A 19,505-nucleotide genomic window follows, 5' to 3' on the forward strand; every position below is an offset into this window, starting at 1 on the left:
GTTAGAGCGACAAGTCAAATAATCTGATGGTGTCTGTACTGAAGGTCTTACAGTAAGCACACCACAGGAACCATCCTGATATTTTCCTGACGCGATATAGGGAAATCACGGAAAACCTAAATCAGGATTACCGGACGCTGGTTGGAACAGTCGTTCTCCCGAATGTGTGTCCAGTGTGCTAACCACTGCGCCACTTCGCTCGGTCCCTCCATACAGAAAAGAATTAAAGAATTATGTTTTGAAGACAGATATCTGGAAAGGAAGACACAACACGATAACAGGTAGGGAACTGTGTTTACAGGCCTCCGATTTACAGCAGGTGTCAGTGTCAGCGGGTTGAGGGGGCGCAGCGGCTTAGCTACGGCGGCTTCCGCCAGGGTGCAGCGCTGCGCGGTGCTTGCAGGGTCTGCGCGCTGGTATTTGCATTTCATTAGGAGCGAAGCAGGCCGGCGCCGGCGGCGTGACGTCACAGCCCTGCCGCCGCATCCCGCTGTGGCGGTGCGCCGTGTCGGATTTTAATTAAAATTAGCTCCGTGAGCGGACAGAAGGTCTGTTTGGCGGCCGCCCCGCACCGAACGGCGTGTCCCGAAAAGTTGAAAGCGAATAGCGGCCAATCGACGTCACGTACGCCCGGCACATGGGTTGTTGGAATTCCTTAAATTTTACCTCTGGCGACTACGTCCCTGTTATATCTTCCAGCACCGCATGGGAACGAATCGAAATCCCCGTGGAGAATCTCCAACGTCACGTTGAGACAGTTGTGTCAAGTACTAAGAGTGAATGTACAGAATCTTCGGTGTAATAAATGAAACTGTCCCCTACAGGAATGGCCTGTGCAGTGGAACTGTTTGCGCCATCTCTATGAACACTGATTTACTTCGATAAACAAGAAAATTTAACCCTATCTGACTACATAAGTTCAAGCTCACCCCACAATTTGTGTACCTTAGAATATCTAGCAGTTATAAATTGAACGTGACTGCGTGCCCCCCCCCCCCCGCCCCCCCCAGGGTGGGTCTACGTTGCCCACACGCCATAACTATAATTCTGTGTAACAGCGTGTACCAGGGGACCCATGCGAAACTTTCGCATTTGTTTAGCTTTAAACAGACATATTTGGAATACGTCGTTGTGATAGGGGTAGTTGAGGGGATGGAGAGAAAACTGCTTTAAAAATGAGCCGAACGATGTGAAATAATTATAATGAATTTATGATACATCCTTTACACATACTTCCATGAGCACAAAAATGTGCTTTTAATTCGGAATGTTTGTCCCGGCTTGTACAACGAGCAGAGATCAGGGACACTTGGTAGGGCCACATAGCCTATAACTTTACCCCTAATAACATTTTGAATTACAGTAAACACGATGGGCTGTGGTATGTTTGTCTTTTCGGAAACTATATTCGTTTATAAAAGTCAACTTGTACGACGGACAGAGATAATGGACTACGACATTGGTCACGGTTATTATCTGTGACAATGCTGTATATAAATTTTTCATTTAAAAAGTTCTTAAAAACAAATAAAATGGAATTTGTAATAATATGAAAAGGAAGTCTCTTATCTGTGATTAATAAGTCGGTTTCGTAAAATATAGGTAAGAAGCTGGGCATGCACGATACCCTTTTGCCTACGATAGTTAAGTCTGTTTTATGTTAAAATTTTCCACAAATAGTAATTTTAACACAAAATCGGTGTGCAATGTCAGAAGCTGGTTAGAAAATCTTTCTAACGATATCACATTCATCCCCGTAGGTTTAGTATGTGTTGAGAAAAACGGATGTTCACTTGGGAAATTATATACATACGATAACTGGATGTGATGCTGAACCTCACCTGGGTACATAAAGACTACAGCCATGGGGTGCAGTTTATTGTGGCTTCGCGTGCCAATAGACTGGTTACGCTGGAAAAACACTCTCACCTAGCGTAGTTGAAAAGTTATGAATGTTTATGTGTTAACAGAAGAAATTGCTGCACGTGGCCATTCAGAGAGTGATGGACATGATTGTAACAAGGTAGACATCTTGATCATCACCAAGGTTGGTTATCATCAACAAAAGAGAGGTAAGATGGCCAATTCGGTTTTACACGGCTATACATATGCTGTAGGCAACATGTAAGAAATTTATTTCTATGTTACAAACGTACCAGTTGTTTAATAACACCAAATGTTGAAAATTTCAAATTATGAAAACCGGAACAGTTGCGTCAAAATCATTTATTAATCACCACTAATTTCATGATATTATAGTCACATGTTCAGGTAATAAACTATTGACCTAAAGAAGATACAAAAATCGTAATTAGAACTACCTTAAAATAGGAACTCCTAAATTAGTATAATGTGGATTAGCACATGAACTATACGGACTTTTCACTACATATGTCTTTTAAATCTTCTTAATTGTAAGTAATCTATCTTCAAAAATAGCTCTGAGAACTATGGGACTTAACTTCTGAGGTCATCAGTCCCATAGAACGTAGAACTACATAAACCCAACTAACCCAAGGACATCACACACATCCATGCCCGAGGCAAGATTAGAACCTGCGACCGTAGCAGTCACGCGGTTCTGGACTGAAGCGCCTAGAACCGCTCAGCCACCGCGGCCGGCTCCCCTATCTTCCTGTACAAAACTGGCGCCATAAAGTACACAACCGCCATGAGTAAAATTGCCAGTGGAACTAGAGAAAGATGTAACCATAAAAACAAAAAATGTTGAATAACAACCATCAACGTGAATCTCGTGAAAGAACCCCAACCTAAAGGAGATCTGTGGTCTGTCTGCTCCAGCACAGCGGACAGCACCACCAGTACAACATAGATTGAATAAACAGGCCCAACGCGCTAACGTAGAACCTGGGCAATCAACATAGCGAGCCAAGGGCGCCAAACAAATTCGAAAAGCACCGGAAATGTGTCAAACTAAACCAGTGTATAAATGCGAGTAACGATTGGAAGATATGGAAACCTCTGTACAACCAAAAAAAATTGGGATAGAAGGCTGAACACTATTACAATTAAGAAAAAGATATTACAGAGTTGTAATTCGAGAATTATAACGTCGAAACGACGTGGGTACAGTCAAGAAACACTTCGCTGAGACTCCACATTTGGAAAAAAAAAAAAATGATTTCCAAAGCTCGCAAGCAGAAAACTTTTGAGGAAAGACAATAGTTTAAAGAAAGTCTTTCAATGGGAAGTCTGGACAGACATTGGGATATCAACAAATCTGAAACCTGCTTCGCCGGACTCTTCGTAACGAATCTTTCTATCGTGCTAGAGGCGCGCTTATTGAAATTTGTTCCACGCAGCAGTGGGAGTGGGAATTTACTACTACTACGCGAAGACAAAAGTGTCGCCAGACTCTCTTCAAAGACAATTGCACCGTCTCCAGCGACACGCACTTGCTTGCGTTCTTAGGCCTCTGCCGTATTCGTCGTCCACGACGAACAACCACGGAGTTTCCGAATGAGATTTTCACTCTGCAGCGGAGTGTGCGCAGATATGAAACTTCCTGGCAGATTAAAACTGTGTGCCGGACCGAGACTCGAACTCGGGACCTCTGCCTTTTGCGGGCAAGTGCTCTACCAACTGAGCTACCCAAGCACGTCTCACACCCACTCCTCACAGCTTTACTTCTGCCTGTACCTCGTCTCCTACCTTCCAAACTATACAGAAGCTCTCCTGCGAGCCTTGCAGAACTAGCACTCCTGAAAGAAAGGATATTGCGGAGACATGGCTTAGCCACAGCCTGGGGGATGTTTTCAGAATGAGATTTTCACTCTGCAGTGGAGTGTGCGCCGATATGAAAGTTCCTGGTCCAGCACACAGTTTTGATCTGGCTGACATAGCCCTTGGTTATGATGGAGAAAGTTATCGGAAACTCGGGATTTTATTAAAATCAGGCACTGCAGGTTTACCGAGAAATTTTTATCCAATAAAAAAAGTAGACAAGATAGCAGGCGAAAGCTCGTTGTACTTCAAGCGCAGAAACGGAGAGGAGGCAAAATTCCTTTGATGGTTTGCAAAAACATAGGAAACCAGTGAAACACGAGCAAACAATAGCGAATGCTGCGAACGGAACACGACCGAATACCATTTGCTCATTCGCGCCTAGCATTTGCACCAGAGAGGATTCGCGTTAGCTGCTGCGCGTTCACTTGGGTTCTAGAGATCTCGCTATAAACTCTCCAGCGAGTCCTGTGACGCCGTCTCCGTGTGCCCACAGAATAGACTTAAGAGTGTCCGCAGCATCCCACTCGTCACTAGAGCCTGTCGTCTGGTACGAGTGGACCCGACTCGCTTACGAGGATGACGATGATTTTGATTTGTGGGGCGTTCACGCCGTGGTTATCAGCGCCCGTACAAATTCCCAACCTTTACTCTGTCCAGTATCGCCATTTTCCTGAACGATGGTGAAATGACGAGGACAACACAAAAACCCCGTCCCCGGACGGAGAAAATCGCCGACCCGGCCGGTAATCGAAGCCCGGACCCCGTGATACAGAGGCAGCAGTGCTAACCACTAGACCACGAGCTGCGGATTCTCTCAGAAAGGAGACGGTGTACATGAGACTGTCAGTATAAATGCGGGCTCGCAACATTCAGCTATATAAGCAATCGTTTTGACAGAAATTTCCGCCATAAATTACTAATATTTTATTGCACATAATCTTGATTTTTGCTTTATAGCCATTGTGAATGGCAAGTTGGAATGTCACAAAATGCCTGACCTGCATAAATGACAGAAGTAAGTACCTAGATCCCGACTGATCGGTTAGCAGTGAATAGTGTTCGGTTTACACTTAAGTTTCTATAGATAAAACTTTCTCTGAGACTGTTGTAAATTTATTTTAATATTTAATATCTATTCAGAGAATGTCTAATAATAACGTCGACATATTTAGATACTTCCAAGGTGTTACCAAATCCGTAACGACACTGCCAGAAATCATGACACTAGAATTAACTGCATCTCTAAATGGTACTTCATTATTAAAATACACTCCTGGAAATGGAAAAAAGAACACATTGACACCGGTGTGTCAGACCCACCATACTTGCTCCGGACACTGCGAGAGGGCTGTACAAGCAATGATCACACGCACGGCACAGCGGACACACCAGGAACCGCGGTGTTGGCCGTCGAATGGCGCTAGCTGCGCAGCATTTGTGCACCGCCGCCGTCAGTGTCAGCCAGTTTGCCGTGGCATACGGAGCTCCATCGCAGTCTTTAACACTGGTAGCATGCCGCGACAGCGTGGACGTGAACCGTATGTGCAGTTGACGGACTTTGAGCGAGGGCGTATATTGGGCATGCGGGAGGCCTGGTGGACGTACCGCCGAATTGCTCAACACGTGGGGCGTGAGGTCTCCACAGTACATCGATGTTGTCGCCAGTGGTCGGCGGAAGGTGCACGTGCCCGTCGACCTGGGACCGGACCGCAGCGACGCACGGATGCACGCCAAGACCGTAGGATCCTACGCAGTGCCGTAGGGGACCGCACCGCCACTTCCCAGCAAATTAGGGACACTGTTGCTCCTGGGGTATCGGCGAGGACCATTCGCAACCGTCTCCATGAAGCTGGGCTACGGTCCCGCACACCGTTAGGCCGTCTTCCGCTCACGCCCCAACATCGCGCAGCCCGCCTCCAGTGGTGTCGCGACAGGCGTGAATGGAGGGACGAATGGAGACGTGTCGTCTTCAGCGATGAGAGTCGCTTCTGCCTTGGTGCCAATGATGGTCGTATGCGTGTTTGGCGCCGTGCAGGTGAGCGCCACAATCAGGACTGCATACGACCGAGGCACACAGGGCCAACACCCGGCATCATGGTGTGGGGAGCGATCTCCTACACTGGCCGTACACCACTGGTGATCGTCGAGGGGACACTGAATAGTGCACGGTACATCCAAACCGTCATCGAACCCATCGTTCTACCATTCCTAGACCGGCAAGGGAACTTGCTGTTCCAACAGGACAATGCACGTCCGCATGTATCCCGTGCCACCCAACGTGCTCTAGAAGGTGTAAGTCAACTACCCTGGCCAGCAAGATCTCCGGATCTGTCCCCCATTGAGCATGTTTGGGACTGGATGAAGCGTCGTCTCACGCGGTCTGCACGTCCAGCACGAACGCTGGTCCAACTGAGGCGCCAGGTGGAAATGGCATGGCAAGCCGTTCCACAGGACTACATCCAGCATCTCTACGATCGTCTCCATGGGAGAATAGCAGCCTGCATTGCTGCGAAAGGTGGATATACACTGTACTAGTGCCGACATTGTGCATGCTCTGTTGCCTGTGTCTATGTGCCTGTGGTTCTGTCAGTGTGATCATGTGATGTATCTGACCCCAGGAATGTGTCAATAAAGTTTCCCCTTCCTGGGACAATGAATTCACGGTGTTCTTATTTCAATTTCTAGGAGTGTAAATTACAGAAATAAATGATAAGGTACACAACTCGCTGTTAGCCAATAAACGCAAGTTGCCATGAAGAAATGACTACAGAAATAGCGCCCTTTCTTGTCGCAGGGCTATAACAGTGACGTTGCTCTGCGCCCTGTTTTCGTTTGACGCAGCACGTGTCTTTTCAGGGTGGAAGTTAAATAAACAAGAATTCAACCATGTTGTTTGCATTGGACGTAATTTGTATCTTTTTTGTCTGAAGCGTGAAACTAATTTCTGTAATGGAACACGTTTGTAATTGCGTACTTTGCATCAATTACTTTTCGTCTTACACCCTCCACATTCTGACAGAACACAGCTTCGTTAAAGGCAATCCGATACCGACAATCGGTCATTTCGCCTTGTCAGTGCTACTTCACAGCAGTAAACTCGTGTACTCACCTTCCGTACTAACAATAAGCCACGACTAACCTTACACTCTTGCACATCTCGGTAAGAGAGAACGAATCGACGAGTATGAAGCGACCGCAGCGCCTCAGTTCTCAGACTCGTCACAGTCGCGAAACTTCAGCGGGAACGAAGGAAGCCCTTTAGCAGTGATGTAAAATTGGCTCCTCGATTTATGAAGTATGCAGCCCGAACATTAGACTACAAATCTCTCCGTTTCTGATCACTAATGTGTCTGCATCGATATGTAGGGGCTTCCTGCCACAAGGTTTGCTGGTACCTAGAACTGAGCTCTACCAAAACTGCGATTCGTTAATTTTGGAGCACTGCATGAATGACGTAGTAAACTGTAGGACTACCAGTAGTCTTGGTAGAATTGGTAGGAGGGAAAGAAACAAATGCGTAAGGCAGAAAATGGAGCCGACGACTTCGTTACAGAAGTTACAGAATATATATTGAATTTCTGTTTTTGTAAGTAATAAAAAATAGCTGATGACTTAACTTCTGCTCTTTTATGAAACAAAAGCAAACGCTTTTGGTGCAAGTACAATTTACATGCACAAACACAAACAAATGCATTTAATTGTTGTTAGTTTTTACTCAATAGAAAGTTCTTCATCATGGTCAACAGTAAGATTTCCAGTTATTGTTGATAAATGCGAGAGCTGTTTATAAATAACGGAAACGTGTTTTATATAAATTTGACAAAGTATTGAATCCATGTTTGATCCATTTCTGTTTTGTGGTTTTTCATTTTATCTTTTTGTTGAGGAAATTGCGTTTTCTAACCTTATAAAATAAATCTGTATTTTTTTTATTTTTACTACAAAATACTTCTGTTTCACGTTACAAATCAACAAGTTTCGAGTAAAACATGAATTAAACATTAGAAATTTCAGTTTTGCTGAATTGAGGCGATTCGAGACGAAGCGCAAGCTCATATGGTGTCAAGGATGGGGAAGAAAATCGCGTGTGCCCCTTGAAAGGAACTATCCTGGAATTTACCGGGAGCGATTTGGGGAATCCATGGAAAACCTAAATCTGAACTGCCAGACGCGGGTTTGAACCGTCGACCTCCAGAATGCGAGACCAGTGTGCTAACTACTACACCAACTCGCTCGGCCACAGACAGAAGGATAATTATGTAGGACAAAAATGTTCCTTATGTCACCTAGCTCTTTATTTATCCAGGCTCAGTGCATAGAAGGTTCATCGCTTCTGGTTCTTAGGGAAGTCTAGTAAAACGCAAACCGCATACACAGAGAAAGCGATCTTTATGAGGTAGCTCCCGACACGTAACGCAGGTACAGCCTTAACTTACCAAAGCTACAAGGAAAAGTAACGTAGTCTTCACTGTTGTTGTTGTTGTTGTTGTGGACTTCAGTCCTGAGACTGGTTTGATGCAGTTCTCCATGCTACTTTATGCTGCGCAAGCTTCTTCATCTCCCAGTACTTACTGCAACCTACATCCTTTTGAATCTGCTTAGTGTATTCATCTCTTGGTCTCCCTCTACGATTTTTACACTCCACGCTGCCCTCCAATGCTAAATTTGTGATCCATTGATGCCTCAGAACATGTCCTACCAACCGGTCCTTTCTTCTAGTCAAGTTGTGCCACATATTTCTCTTCTCCCCATTTCTATTCAGTACCTCCTCATTAGTTATGTGATCTACCCATCTAATCTTCAGCGTTCTTCAGTATCACCAAATTTCGAAAGCTTCTATTCTCTTCTTGTCCAAACTATTTATCGTCCATGTTTCACTTCCATACATGGCTACACTCCATACAAGTAGTTTCAGAAACGACTTCCTGACACTTCAATCTACACTCGATGATAACAAATTTCTCTTCTTAAGAAACACTTTCCTTGCCATTGCCTGTCTACATTTTATATCCTCTCTGCTTCGACCATCATCAGTTATTTTCTGCCTCGTGATGACTGGGTGTTGTGTGATGCCCTTAGGTTAGTTAGGTTTAAGTAGTTCTAAGTTCTAGGGGACTGATGACCATAGATGTTAAGTCCCATAGTGCTCAGAGCCATCAGTTATTTTGCTCCACAACTAGCAAAACTCATCTACTAGTTTCAGTATCTCATTTCCTAATCTAATTCCCTCAGCATCACACGACTTAATTCGACTGCATTCCATTATCCTCGTTTTGATTTTGTTGATGTTCATCTTATATCCTCCTTTCAAGACACTGTCCATTCCGTTCAATTGCTCTTCCAAGTCCTTTGCTGTCTCTGACAGAATTACAATGTCATCGCGTGAACCTCATAGTTTTTATTTCTTCTCCATGGATTTTAATACCTACCCCGAACTTTTCTTTTGTTTCCTTTATTGCTTGCTCAATATACAGATTGAATAACATCGTGGAGAGGCTACAACCCTGTCTCACTCCCTTCCCAACCACTGCTTCCCTTTCATGCCCCTCAACTCTTATAACTGCCATCTGCTTTCTGTTCAAATTGTAAATAGCCTTTCGCTCCCTGTATTTTACCCCTGCCATCTTTAGAATTTGAAAGAGAGTATTGCAGTCAACATTGTCAAAAGCTTTCTCTAAGTCTATAAATGGTAGAAACGTAGGTTTGCCTTTCCTTAATCTTTCTTCTAAGATAAGGCGTAAGGTCAGTATTGCCTCACGTGTTCCAATATTTCTACGGAATCCAAACTGATCTTCCCCGAGATCGATTTCTACTAGTTTTTCCATTCGTCTGTAAGGAATTCGCGTTAGTATTTCCAGCTGTGACTTATTAAACTGATAGTTCGGTAATTTTAACATCTGTCAACACCTGTTTTCTTTGGGATTGGAATTATTATACTCTTCTTGAAGTCTGAGGGTATTTCGCCTGTCTCATACATCTTGCTCACTAGATGGTAGAGTTTTGTCATGACTGGACGGTAGTTATACAATTCTACTGGTGCTCCTGGTCTGCGCACTATACGCCCAGCCTCATACACCAGGAGGGACGCAGACATGAAGACAAGATTTCCATGTTGACCGCAAACGCCCGGTAACAGATAGGCACTTGAAGAAGACTGCCGGTGAGGAATTTTTTGGTTACTCCAGGGACCGTGAGCGTTTCCTCTGCCACTTTATTTCAGTCTAGCGGGCCTACCTCAGCCATCCGACACGAGTGTTCCCCCTGCGGTGGAGAGCGCTTCTTTATTTTGCGGCGGGCCATTCCTCCGGCACGCGTCGTAGCTCATATCCGGCGCGCCACCAGCCGCTTTATCCGCCAGCGAGAGGATGTCCCGCCCGCCCCCAAGACGGTGGCTCGCGCTGGCTCAGCGTCGCATTCCGGGCCAGAGCAGGGCGCGAGGCAGCGGCGCGGACAGTGAGCGATGGCGCCTTCCGTCCCATTTGTCAGTCGTCGCGCCCGCCGCGAATGTTCGCGCTGCGGGGATTCACCGCGGCTGTCAGCCCGCCCGGGCTCTTCCCGACCGAGCCCCTACCGACGTCCTTCGGATTTGCCCACTGTTTCCGTCAGAGGTGTGGATCTGTCGTCGTAGTCCCCAGTGCCAGCTACGTCGCCGTCAGTATCTCTTCGGTAATCCCTTTAGCGTCACTCTGGGAAGGAAGGAAGTTAAGGATTACCGTACCGTCGACTACGATGTCACTAGAGTGTTAGCAAGGGTCGAAATATGGGGAAGAAAATCGGCCCGAGGCTTTTTCGAACGTATAATTCCGGCTAGTGTCTTAAGCGACACATAGAAACTACGAACGATGATCTTTAATTACACTATTGGCCATTGAAATTGCTACACCAAGAAAAATGCAGATGATAAACGGGTATTCATTAAACAAATATATTACACTAGAACTGACAAGTGATTACATTTTCACGCAAATTGGGTGCATAGATCCTGAGAAATCAGTACCCAGAACAACCACCTCTAGCCGCAATAACGGCCTTCATACGCCTGAGCATTGAGTCAAACAGAGCTTGGATGGCATGTACAGGTACAGCTGCTCATGCAGCTTCAACACGATACCACAGTTCATCAAGAGTAGTGACTGGCGTATTGTGACGAGCCAGTTGCTCGGCCACCACTGACCAGACGCTTTCAGTTGGTGAGAGATCTGGAGAATGTGCTGGACAGGGCAGCAGTCGAATATTTTCTGTATCCAGAAAGGCCCGTACAGGACTTGAAACATGCGGTCGTGCATTATTCTGCTGAAATGTAAAGTTTCTCAGGGGTCGAATGAAGGGTAGAGCCAAGGGCCGTAACACATCTGAAATGTAACGTCAACTGTTCAAAGTGCCGTCAATGCGAACAAGAAGTGACCGAGATGTGTAACCAATGGCACCCCATACCATCACGCCAGGCTATACGCCAGTATGGCGATGACGAATACACGCTTCCAATGTGCGTTCACCGCGATGTCGCCAAACACGGATGCGACCATGACGATGCTGTAAACAGAACCTGGATTCATCCGAAAAAATGACGTTTTGCCATTCGTGCACCCAGGTTCGTCGTTGAGTATACCATCACAGGCGCTCCTGTCTGTGATGCAGCGTCAAGGGTAACCGCAGCCATGGTCTCCGAACTGATAGTCCTTTCTGCTGCAAACGTCGTCGAACTGTTCGTTCAGATGGCTTTGTCTTGCAAACGTCCCCATATGTTGACTCAGGGATCGAGATGTGGCTGCACGATCCGTTACAGCCAAGAGGATAAGATGCCTGTCATCTCGACTGCTAGTGATACGAGGCCGTTGGGATCCAGGACGGCGTTCCGTATTACCCTCCTGAACCCACCGATTCCATATTCTGCTAACAGTCATTGGATCTCGACCAACACGAGCAGCAATGTCGCGGTACGATAAACCGCAATCTCGATAGGCTACAATCCGACGTTTATCGAAGTCGCAAACGTGATGGTACGTATTTCTCCTCCTTACACGAGGCATCAAAACAACGTTTTACTAGGCAACGCCGGTCAACTGCTGTTTTTGTATGAGAAATCAGTTGGAAACTTTCCTCATGTCAGCACGTTGTAGGTGTCGCCACCGGCGCGAACCTTGTGTGAATGCTCTGAAAAGGTAGTCATCACAGCATCTTCTTCCTGTCGGTTAATTGTCGCGTCTGTAGCACGTCATCTTAGTGGTGTAGCAATTTTATTGGACAGTAGTGTAAAACTTCCGGGCTATGAGGCCTTGGTCGATTAGTAGAAATTCTTCCTCCTGACGTTTCGTTCCCAACTGAGGGCAACATCTTCCGCGGTGAGTCAATGACTGGCTACTAGGCCGCGGAGGTCCAATTTATAGGCCCTATAGAGTGCATAGAGGGCGGCGCCACTCGTCACTTGTGTTTCACTGTCGACGTAACGTGATGAGTGCTGGCACCCTCTATGCGCTCAATGTATGCGGAATCCCCACGGCCTAGCAGCCAGTCGTTGGCTTTCGTCGGAAGGTGTTGCCTGCAGTTGACAACGAAACGTCAGAATGAAGAATTTCTACTGTTAGACCACGGCCTCTTAGCACGGAAGTTTAATTTAAATGAAGATCCAGATCGTGAAACACTACTCATTACGAACAGACGATGATGACCGGACGGGGATTGGAGTATTCATCTTTCCGGGTGCGAATTTTAAGTCTTCACCACTGCAGCCCGCTGTTGACCCCACGGCAGCTCATGTTACGGTCAGATCAACAGGCAGTCGCGTTACATGACACGAACGATATGCAGGGTGTTACCGAGATGATAGATATTCAGCGATAACGGAGACCTACCCGCATAGCCGTGCACCTCAGCGCTGTGTTTGCGTGACTCGGGAAGGCGCCGTGGTCCTGGATTCAACCCGACTTGCGGATTAAAAATGAGGGCTGGTGTGGCGGCCAACCTGGATAGGGTTTTCAGGCGGTTTCCCACATCCAAACAGGTGAATACCGGCTTGCAACTCAGGTCCCGCCTCAGGTACACGGTTCTCTAACACATGGGATAACACTAGAGGCAGACGAATGGAGTACAAAAACTCCGTTTTCTTGGGAGACGGGAGAGGCGTTACGACAAGAATGCCATCTAATCATCCTCCACCGCTAACAATACCAAATCCACAAATTAATATGCCGACCCCATGAAGATACAGGATTAATGCCAAGAACAAGAAGAAGATTCAGCGATATTGGTGATGGGGGTATGTAGTAACTAAACTTACGATGCTACAGTGCCTCTGTTGTTTAGGAGAAGCCGCGCGGGATTAGCCGAGCGGTCTGCGGCGCTGCAGTCATGAACTGTGCGGCTGGTCCCGGCGGTGGTTTGAGTCCTCCCACGGGCATGGGTGTGTGTGTTTGTCCTTAGGATAATTTAGGTTAAGTAGTGTGTAAGCTTAGGGGCTGATGACCTTAGCAGTTAAGTCCCATAAGATTTCACACATCTTTGAACATTTGTTTTGTTTAGGAGAACGATGCAGTGTTTCTTCGGACATACATGTATGCCAAAGCAATTAAGGCAACCACTCACGTAAACCGGGAAATCCGGTTTCCGTTCCCGGTCTGGCACAAATTTTCACTGACGTCATTCCCTTAAACAGATGATGGTTATTGGTATTCACAGCTGAAAATATATTTCATGTATTTCATAACGGCTGCACTCGGCGCATGCATGTCCGAAGGAATATTTCATAGCTCTTCTCAAAAACAGGTACCGCAACATTGTATTTATCCGCCGGTACCGAGAAGCGGTTTCAGTTAAAATGTTTCCTGTACGGATATTACGTAATGTGTGTAGTAGCACAGGCTGTGACGCAGGAACGAAGACATATAGAAGTTTGGGCGCGGTCGTCAGTTGTGCACGGATAGCCAAAGGTGTTAAGACGACTGGTCCCATAAAGCGGGAAATCCGCGTTAGAAGCCCGGTCTAGCACAAATTTTCATTGTCTTGGTCTCGTGGTCTCGCGGTAGCGTTCTCGCTTCCCGAGCACGGAGTCCCGGGTTCGATTCCCGGCGGGTCAGGTATTTTCACCTGCCTCGAGATGACTGGGTGTTGTTGTGTCGTCTTCATCGTCATCGTTCATCCCCATTACGGTCGGAGGAAGGCAATGGCAAACCACCTCCACTAGGACCCTGTCTAGTACGGCGGCGCGGGTCTCCCGCATCGTTCCCCTACGCTCTGTTACGGAGTATGGGACTTCATCATCATTAGCATTTCTACGTACAGCAGATGGTTATTGCAGTTGGATTTGGATATCACAGAAAAGTCCTACAGCCTACACGTCACAGCCTTTAAGGAACTCAGATGTCAAAAATTACTTTCGGTATGTTCTTCCGTAATACTGCTTTAGAACGAACACTCGTTGGAGAAAACCATTCTGTAAATGTAAACTCCGAATCGTTTCCGAACACTGGGTTCTAATCACAACTGTGGTACAACGTCAAACAAACTAGGAAAGTTAGAAACTGCAGTTTCTCGTGATTAGTTGAAAACATTTCCATCTCCTGTAATTCTTCCGTACTCCGCAAATCTAGTCATGTGCGTGACTCCTGGCAGTTAATATTATTATTATAGTCCTCGCTTTGCAGGTATTTTGCCGATAATGAAAGCTAAAGCGGTTATGTACGTGCTCACGTGCGTGGCACAATTTCGGCTGGCCTTGAGGTTACAATCTGCATGCCGTAATTTAGTGTGTACCAACATTACACTGCGTCACGGTTCTAGCACTGCTGTTGATTGCTGGCTCTGAAATTTTTTTTTATGAAATTCCTCCTTGGGCGATCGTGATGTTTTAATGAGGTGCTCCTATAGGCAGGAAAGAAAGTAACGTGAATGCATCAGTCTTTATTAGACAATCTCAGTACATGCTAAAGGTACTCAATGTGTTACCTGGCCGTAGATATGGTGATAAAGAGTGAAACAAAATGTTAACAGCTCCAATAAGCTCTCAGGTTTGGATAAAAATCTGACATCGCAGGTACAAAATCACGCTCCCGTGACAAACACGAAGTATTTAAGGCTGCCACTAGATTCTCTTCTGAGGATGTAAGGGATGATGGAATGAGTGCAAATTTCCGAAGATATTATTCATCGTAAGTTGTCTGAAAGTTGTCTCCGACAAACGTAACTTTCAGAAACTCATTTTCTTCCGCGTAATACAAATCGCAGACGGCGGTTCAGAAAAGTTTTTGTACCGAGCGTCCTATCACTGAAAGCATCACTGTCTTCGTCGAATTTTGTAGGTTCATCTCATTTGAAACACTTAGACGGGCAAAGACGCTAGCCAATGAGACGCGAGCGTAGGGTAAAACGCGATGAAGTGAGGCTTCTTTGTCTGGAGCTTCCTGTCGGCGTGTTTCGAGGTAAAGACTATGTATGGTTGAGTAATGTACTAAGTGCAACTGGAGTCATTTTATGTTGATCACTCCCACATTTAGTGTTACAAATGCTTGCCGAGGTCCAGCTTGCATCGCGTTGCGTGGCAAAGCAGTATTTTCAGCATTTGCAAATATTTAGCGTGGATTTATTTATGTACTAATTAAATGTTCCTTTTTCGCTGAGATGGTTAGTTTCCAAGGCATGGTGCAGAATTGGATTCACATTAGTGCATCCAAATAGTATAGCCGTTGAATTAATCACATTCCCGTCGAGTACACTGTGTTCGACACTAATGTATATAAAATTCTTATTGTTTAAATCTCTGTCTTGTGGTGATCTCTTGTGCCACGTGTTTCATGCATGGATATTTGCATGCTTCACTGTGACCATGATCATCCTCACCATGAAATTAAAATAATAATTTGAGTTAAAACCTACGGAGTTCATTCGCAATCTCGTACCACTGTTTAAAAATTCTATTATTTTTATGTCATTGTGTACACTTCGCGATCTGCATAGAATTATCTGATGAAACGTTATTAACTTTTAGTCGAAATAGTAACAATAATAATAATAATATTAATAATAATAATAGTAATAACAGCAGGAGTCTCCATTATGATACAGAAGTCATGGAAAGAAAGAATCACAAATTGGACATTCATCAATCAACGTATTATAACTGTTGAAATGACATCATTTGCTAGGGAAGTTGTGATTATTGGCGTATATGCACCCACGAACGACACAAAAGATAAGGAAAAAGATACATTTTGGGACACCGTCAGGGAGACTATTGAAAAAATCCCAAGAAGAAAGGAACTGATTATCATGGGAGATCTGAATGGAAGGGTAGGAATTAGAGAATCTTGTAGAATAGTAGGAAAACATGGAGAGGACGAATATAATGACAATGGGGAACGATTGATTGCAATTTGTGAACAATTTGATCTAAAAATTACCAACACATTTTTCAAACATAAGGACATTCATAAATATACTTGGCAACAGAAAACCAAAGAACTTCGTTCTATAATAGATTATATTATCATTAGGCAAACTAGTTGTTTCAAGGCAGTAAACGTCAGATCTTATAGAGGAGCCCAGTGTGGATCAGACCACTATCTAGTTAAAATGAAGTCTTTCTGGCCATGGAAGAATGCAAGGAGTGATACAAGTAACATAAATAAAACGAACCAGACTGAGAAAGATGAAAATTTATCTTTTAATATTGACAGCCTACAAGACGAAAGTATCAGAACACTCTTTGCGGCCAGGATGGAAAGGAAACTGGTTGAATCATTTGAAGGAAGTACAGAGGAAATATATGACTATATAAAAGCTAATGTGAAAATCATAGCAACAGAGGTGTTGGGTAAAAAAGATAGCAACCACAACCGTGCAGCAGAGTGGTTGTCAGAGGAACTAGAGGTCCTCGTTAGAGAAAAACGAAATGCGTTCCTTCAGTGGTTGAATGATAAATCAGAAGAAACAAGGTCAATATACAAGGAAAAGAAGAATGAAGTGATGAAAAAAATAAGGAAGGGAAAAAAATGAAGCATGGGAAAGAACATGTGCCAAGGTGAATAGCAAATTAGGATTTGGGAGAGCAAAAGAAGCATGGTCAGTATTGAAAGGGCTTCGACAGGATACAAAAAGCAAAACTAATCTCCAACTGATAACACAAAAGGAATGGGAAGAGTATTTCCAAAAATTATTAAATGAGGACAGAGAAGAATATCTAGAAGAAGGAACAGGGGAAGATAAAGGACATGAAAATGATGAGATCCATATTTTAGAAAGTGAAGTACTTCAGGCGTTGAGAACAGGTAAGAATGGTAAATCACCGGGACCAGGCAATATCAATCTGGAGTGTCTGAAATATGGTGGTGACAGAATTGTGAAACTGATAACACAGCTCTTCAACAAATTGATACATGGAGATTCAATAACCAACGAGATGAAGCTAGGTTACATTAATACAATATTTAAGAAAGGGGATCGCAAAATTTGTTCAAACTATCGAGGAATTTGTGTTACAAACACATTAATGAGAATTTTTGCGTAAGTGATTAAAAACAAACTGGATAAAAATTTTAGAACCCAAGAAGAACAATGTGGATTCACGGCTGGGAGATCATGTGTAGACCATATTTTCACATTACGACAGATTTTGGAGAAACATAGGGAAAAATCAAAACGTATAGGATTAATTTTCATAGATCTAGAAAAAGCGTATGATACTGTTCCAAAAAAATTACTTTGGAGAGCACTACATATCGCAAACATAAACCCTTCCTTGATTAAAATAATACAACAGATGTATAAAGATAACATTTGCCAAGTGAAAGTTGGTAATAAACTTTCACAGAAATTTAGAACAAGCAAAGGCCTTTTACAGGGCTGTCCCATGTCACCATCATTATTTAAAATCTATATAGACATTAGCCTTAGAACATGGTCCCGTAAATGTAATAGTATGGGATTAGAAATAAGAGATGGAGTTTACCTACATCATTTATTATTAGCTGATGATCAAGTAGTCATAGCACAAGATGGGGAGGATGCTAACTATATGTGCAATCAACTAGCAGTAGCATACAAAACTTGCGGTTTGAAGATTAATTACCAAAAAACAGAATACTTGACTAATTATTCAGATGAGCTATACATTGAAGGAAAGAAAATCAAAAAGATAAACACTTTCTGTTATTTGGGATCCATTTTAGAAATCGAGGGAAAATCAGAGTCAGAAATCAATAAAGGAATTAGTAGCGGACGGAGGGTCATTGGGATGCTTAACTCAGTCTTATGGAGCAGGAATGTAATGATCAGAAGTAAAAAATTAATATACAAATCTACATTAGAAAGTGTGGTTCTGTATGGAACGGAGACCTGGACAACTAACATGAAGCACATTAAAAAATTACAAGCTCTAGAGATGGACTTTTGGAGAAGATCGGCAAGAATCTCCAGGAAAGAAAAGATAAGGAACACCGAAGTAATGAGGAGAATGGAAATAAAAGAAAGAATATATGACGTAATGGATAGGAAGAAATTACAGTGGTACGGGCATGTACGACGAATGGAGGAAGCCAGAATACCAAAATTGATACTGGAGTGGAAACCGGAGGGGAGAAGAAGAAGAGGACGACCTGTGACCACCTGGCTCCAGAATGTACAGCACACAATGAGGAGAATGGGCGCAGAGGAAGACGACACGCCAGATCGAAACACCTGGAGAAATATTTTGAGAGTATAGTTTAAGAACGTTTATTGTTTGTATTGTAATTTCCAAGTAAATTATTATGTTGGAGATAAGCCTCTGTAATGATGAAAAGCTCAAAATAAAAATAATATAGTAATAACAATAGTAATAATAACAATAACAATAATTTGAATCAAAGCTTACGCAGTTTGTTCATGTTCGTTCATAATCCAGAGCGACTGCTTAAAAATTCAGTTAATTTTATGTCAGTGTGTGCACATTACAGTTTGTATTGAACTTTCACCTGTCATATTATGTACTCCAGTTTTAATGGGCCATTAATACAATCGGTATATACGGTTCTTAAAAAACTGTAGTCAGCAATACGCTTCGGGTATTTCTTTGCACGTTTTTCAAGTCAGCAAGTAAGTCGTCAGCTGCCGTGCAGGGAAAATTGGTGATATAACACTTTATTCTACGATGTGATTATTCTGAGTTTCTCTATTTCAAGTTTCTAGTTAGAAAAAGCTAGGTTAACATACTGCGACATGCATGCTCAGTCCACGTAACTTGCCTACCAGCCCATGAGTTCATCACAACTTAATGCGATCACAGAATTCATTCGTATCCTCATTTATGCTCGTTATTCTGTCGTTGCGCAAATAAGCTATCACTACCCAACCCTTGCTGCATTCCTCTAAAAGTCGTAGTCAGATAGCTTTAAAATGTCATTTCTTCGGTCTAAAATCTATGTACAACAGGGCATTAATTCATAGCATGTTTCAGCATACATTTTTACATGCAATCTGAATTTAATAAGACAAGTGGTGGTTTAACATCAAGTTCTTACAGATATTTAGAATTTCTCTTCATTGTTGATAAAATATCCCACTGACTTAAAACAAAGTTTAAGGTAATCGCCGGCCGGGGTGGCCGAGCGGTTCTAGGCGCTACAGTCTGGAACCGTCGACCGCTACGGTCGCAGGTTCGAATCCTGCCTCGGGCATGGATGTGTGTGATGTCCTTAGGTTAGTTACATTTAAGTAGTTCTAAGTTCTGGGGGACTGATGACCTCAACAGACAAGTGCCATAGTGCTCAGAGCCATTTGAACCATTTTTC

The 19,505-nt window shown here is 43.9% G+C and overlaps 1 protein-coding gene and 1 non-coding gene across 3 annotated transcripts in view; both read right to left on the minus strand.

Annotated features, from left to right (window-relative positions):
- Positions 1-19,505, minus strand: part of LOC126175808 (complexin) — a 747,913-nt gene that overhangs the window by 667,753 nt on the left and 60,655 nt on the right. The window lies entirely within an intron of this gene.
- On the minus strand, positions 3,545-3,619 carry Trnal-caa (transfer RNA leucine (anticodon CAA)). Its single transcript has one exon. It is a non-coding gene; the product is annotated as a tRNA-Leu (tRNA).

This window comes from Schistocerca cancellata, chromosome 3 (assembly GCF_023864275.1).
Source record: "Schistocerca cancellata isolate TAMUIC-IGC-003103 chromosome 3, iqSchCanc2.1, whole genome shotgun sequence".
NCBI classification, from domain to species: domain Eukaryota; kingdom Metazoa; phylum Arthropoda; class Insecta; order Orthoptera; family Acrididae; genus Schistocerca; species Schistocerca cancellata.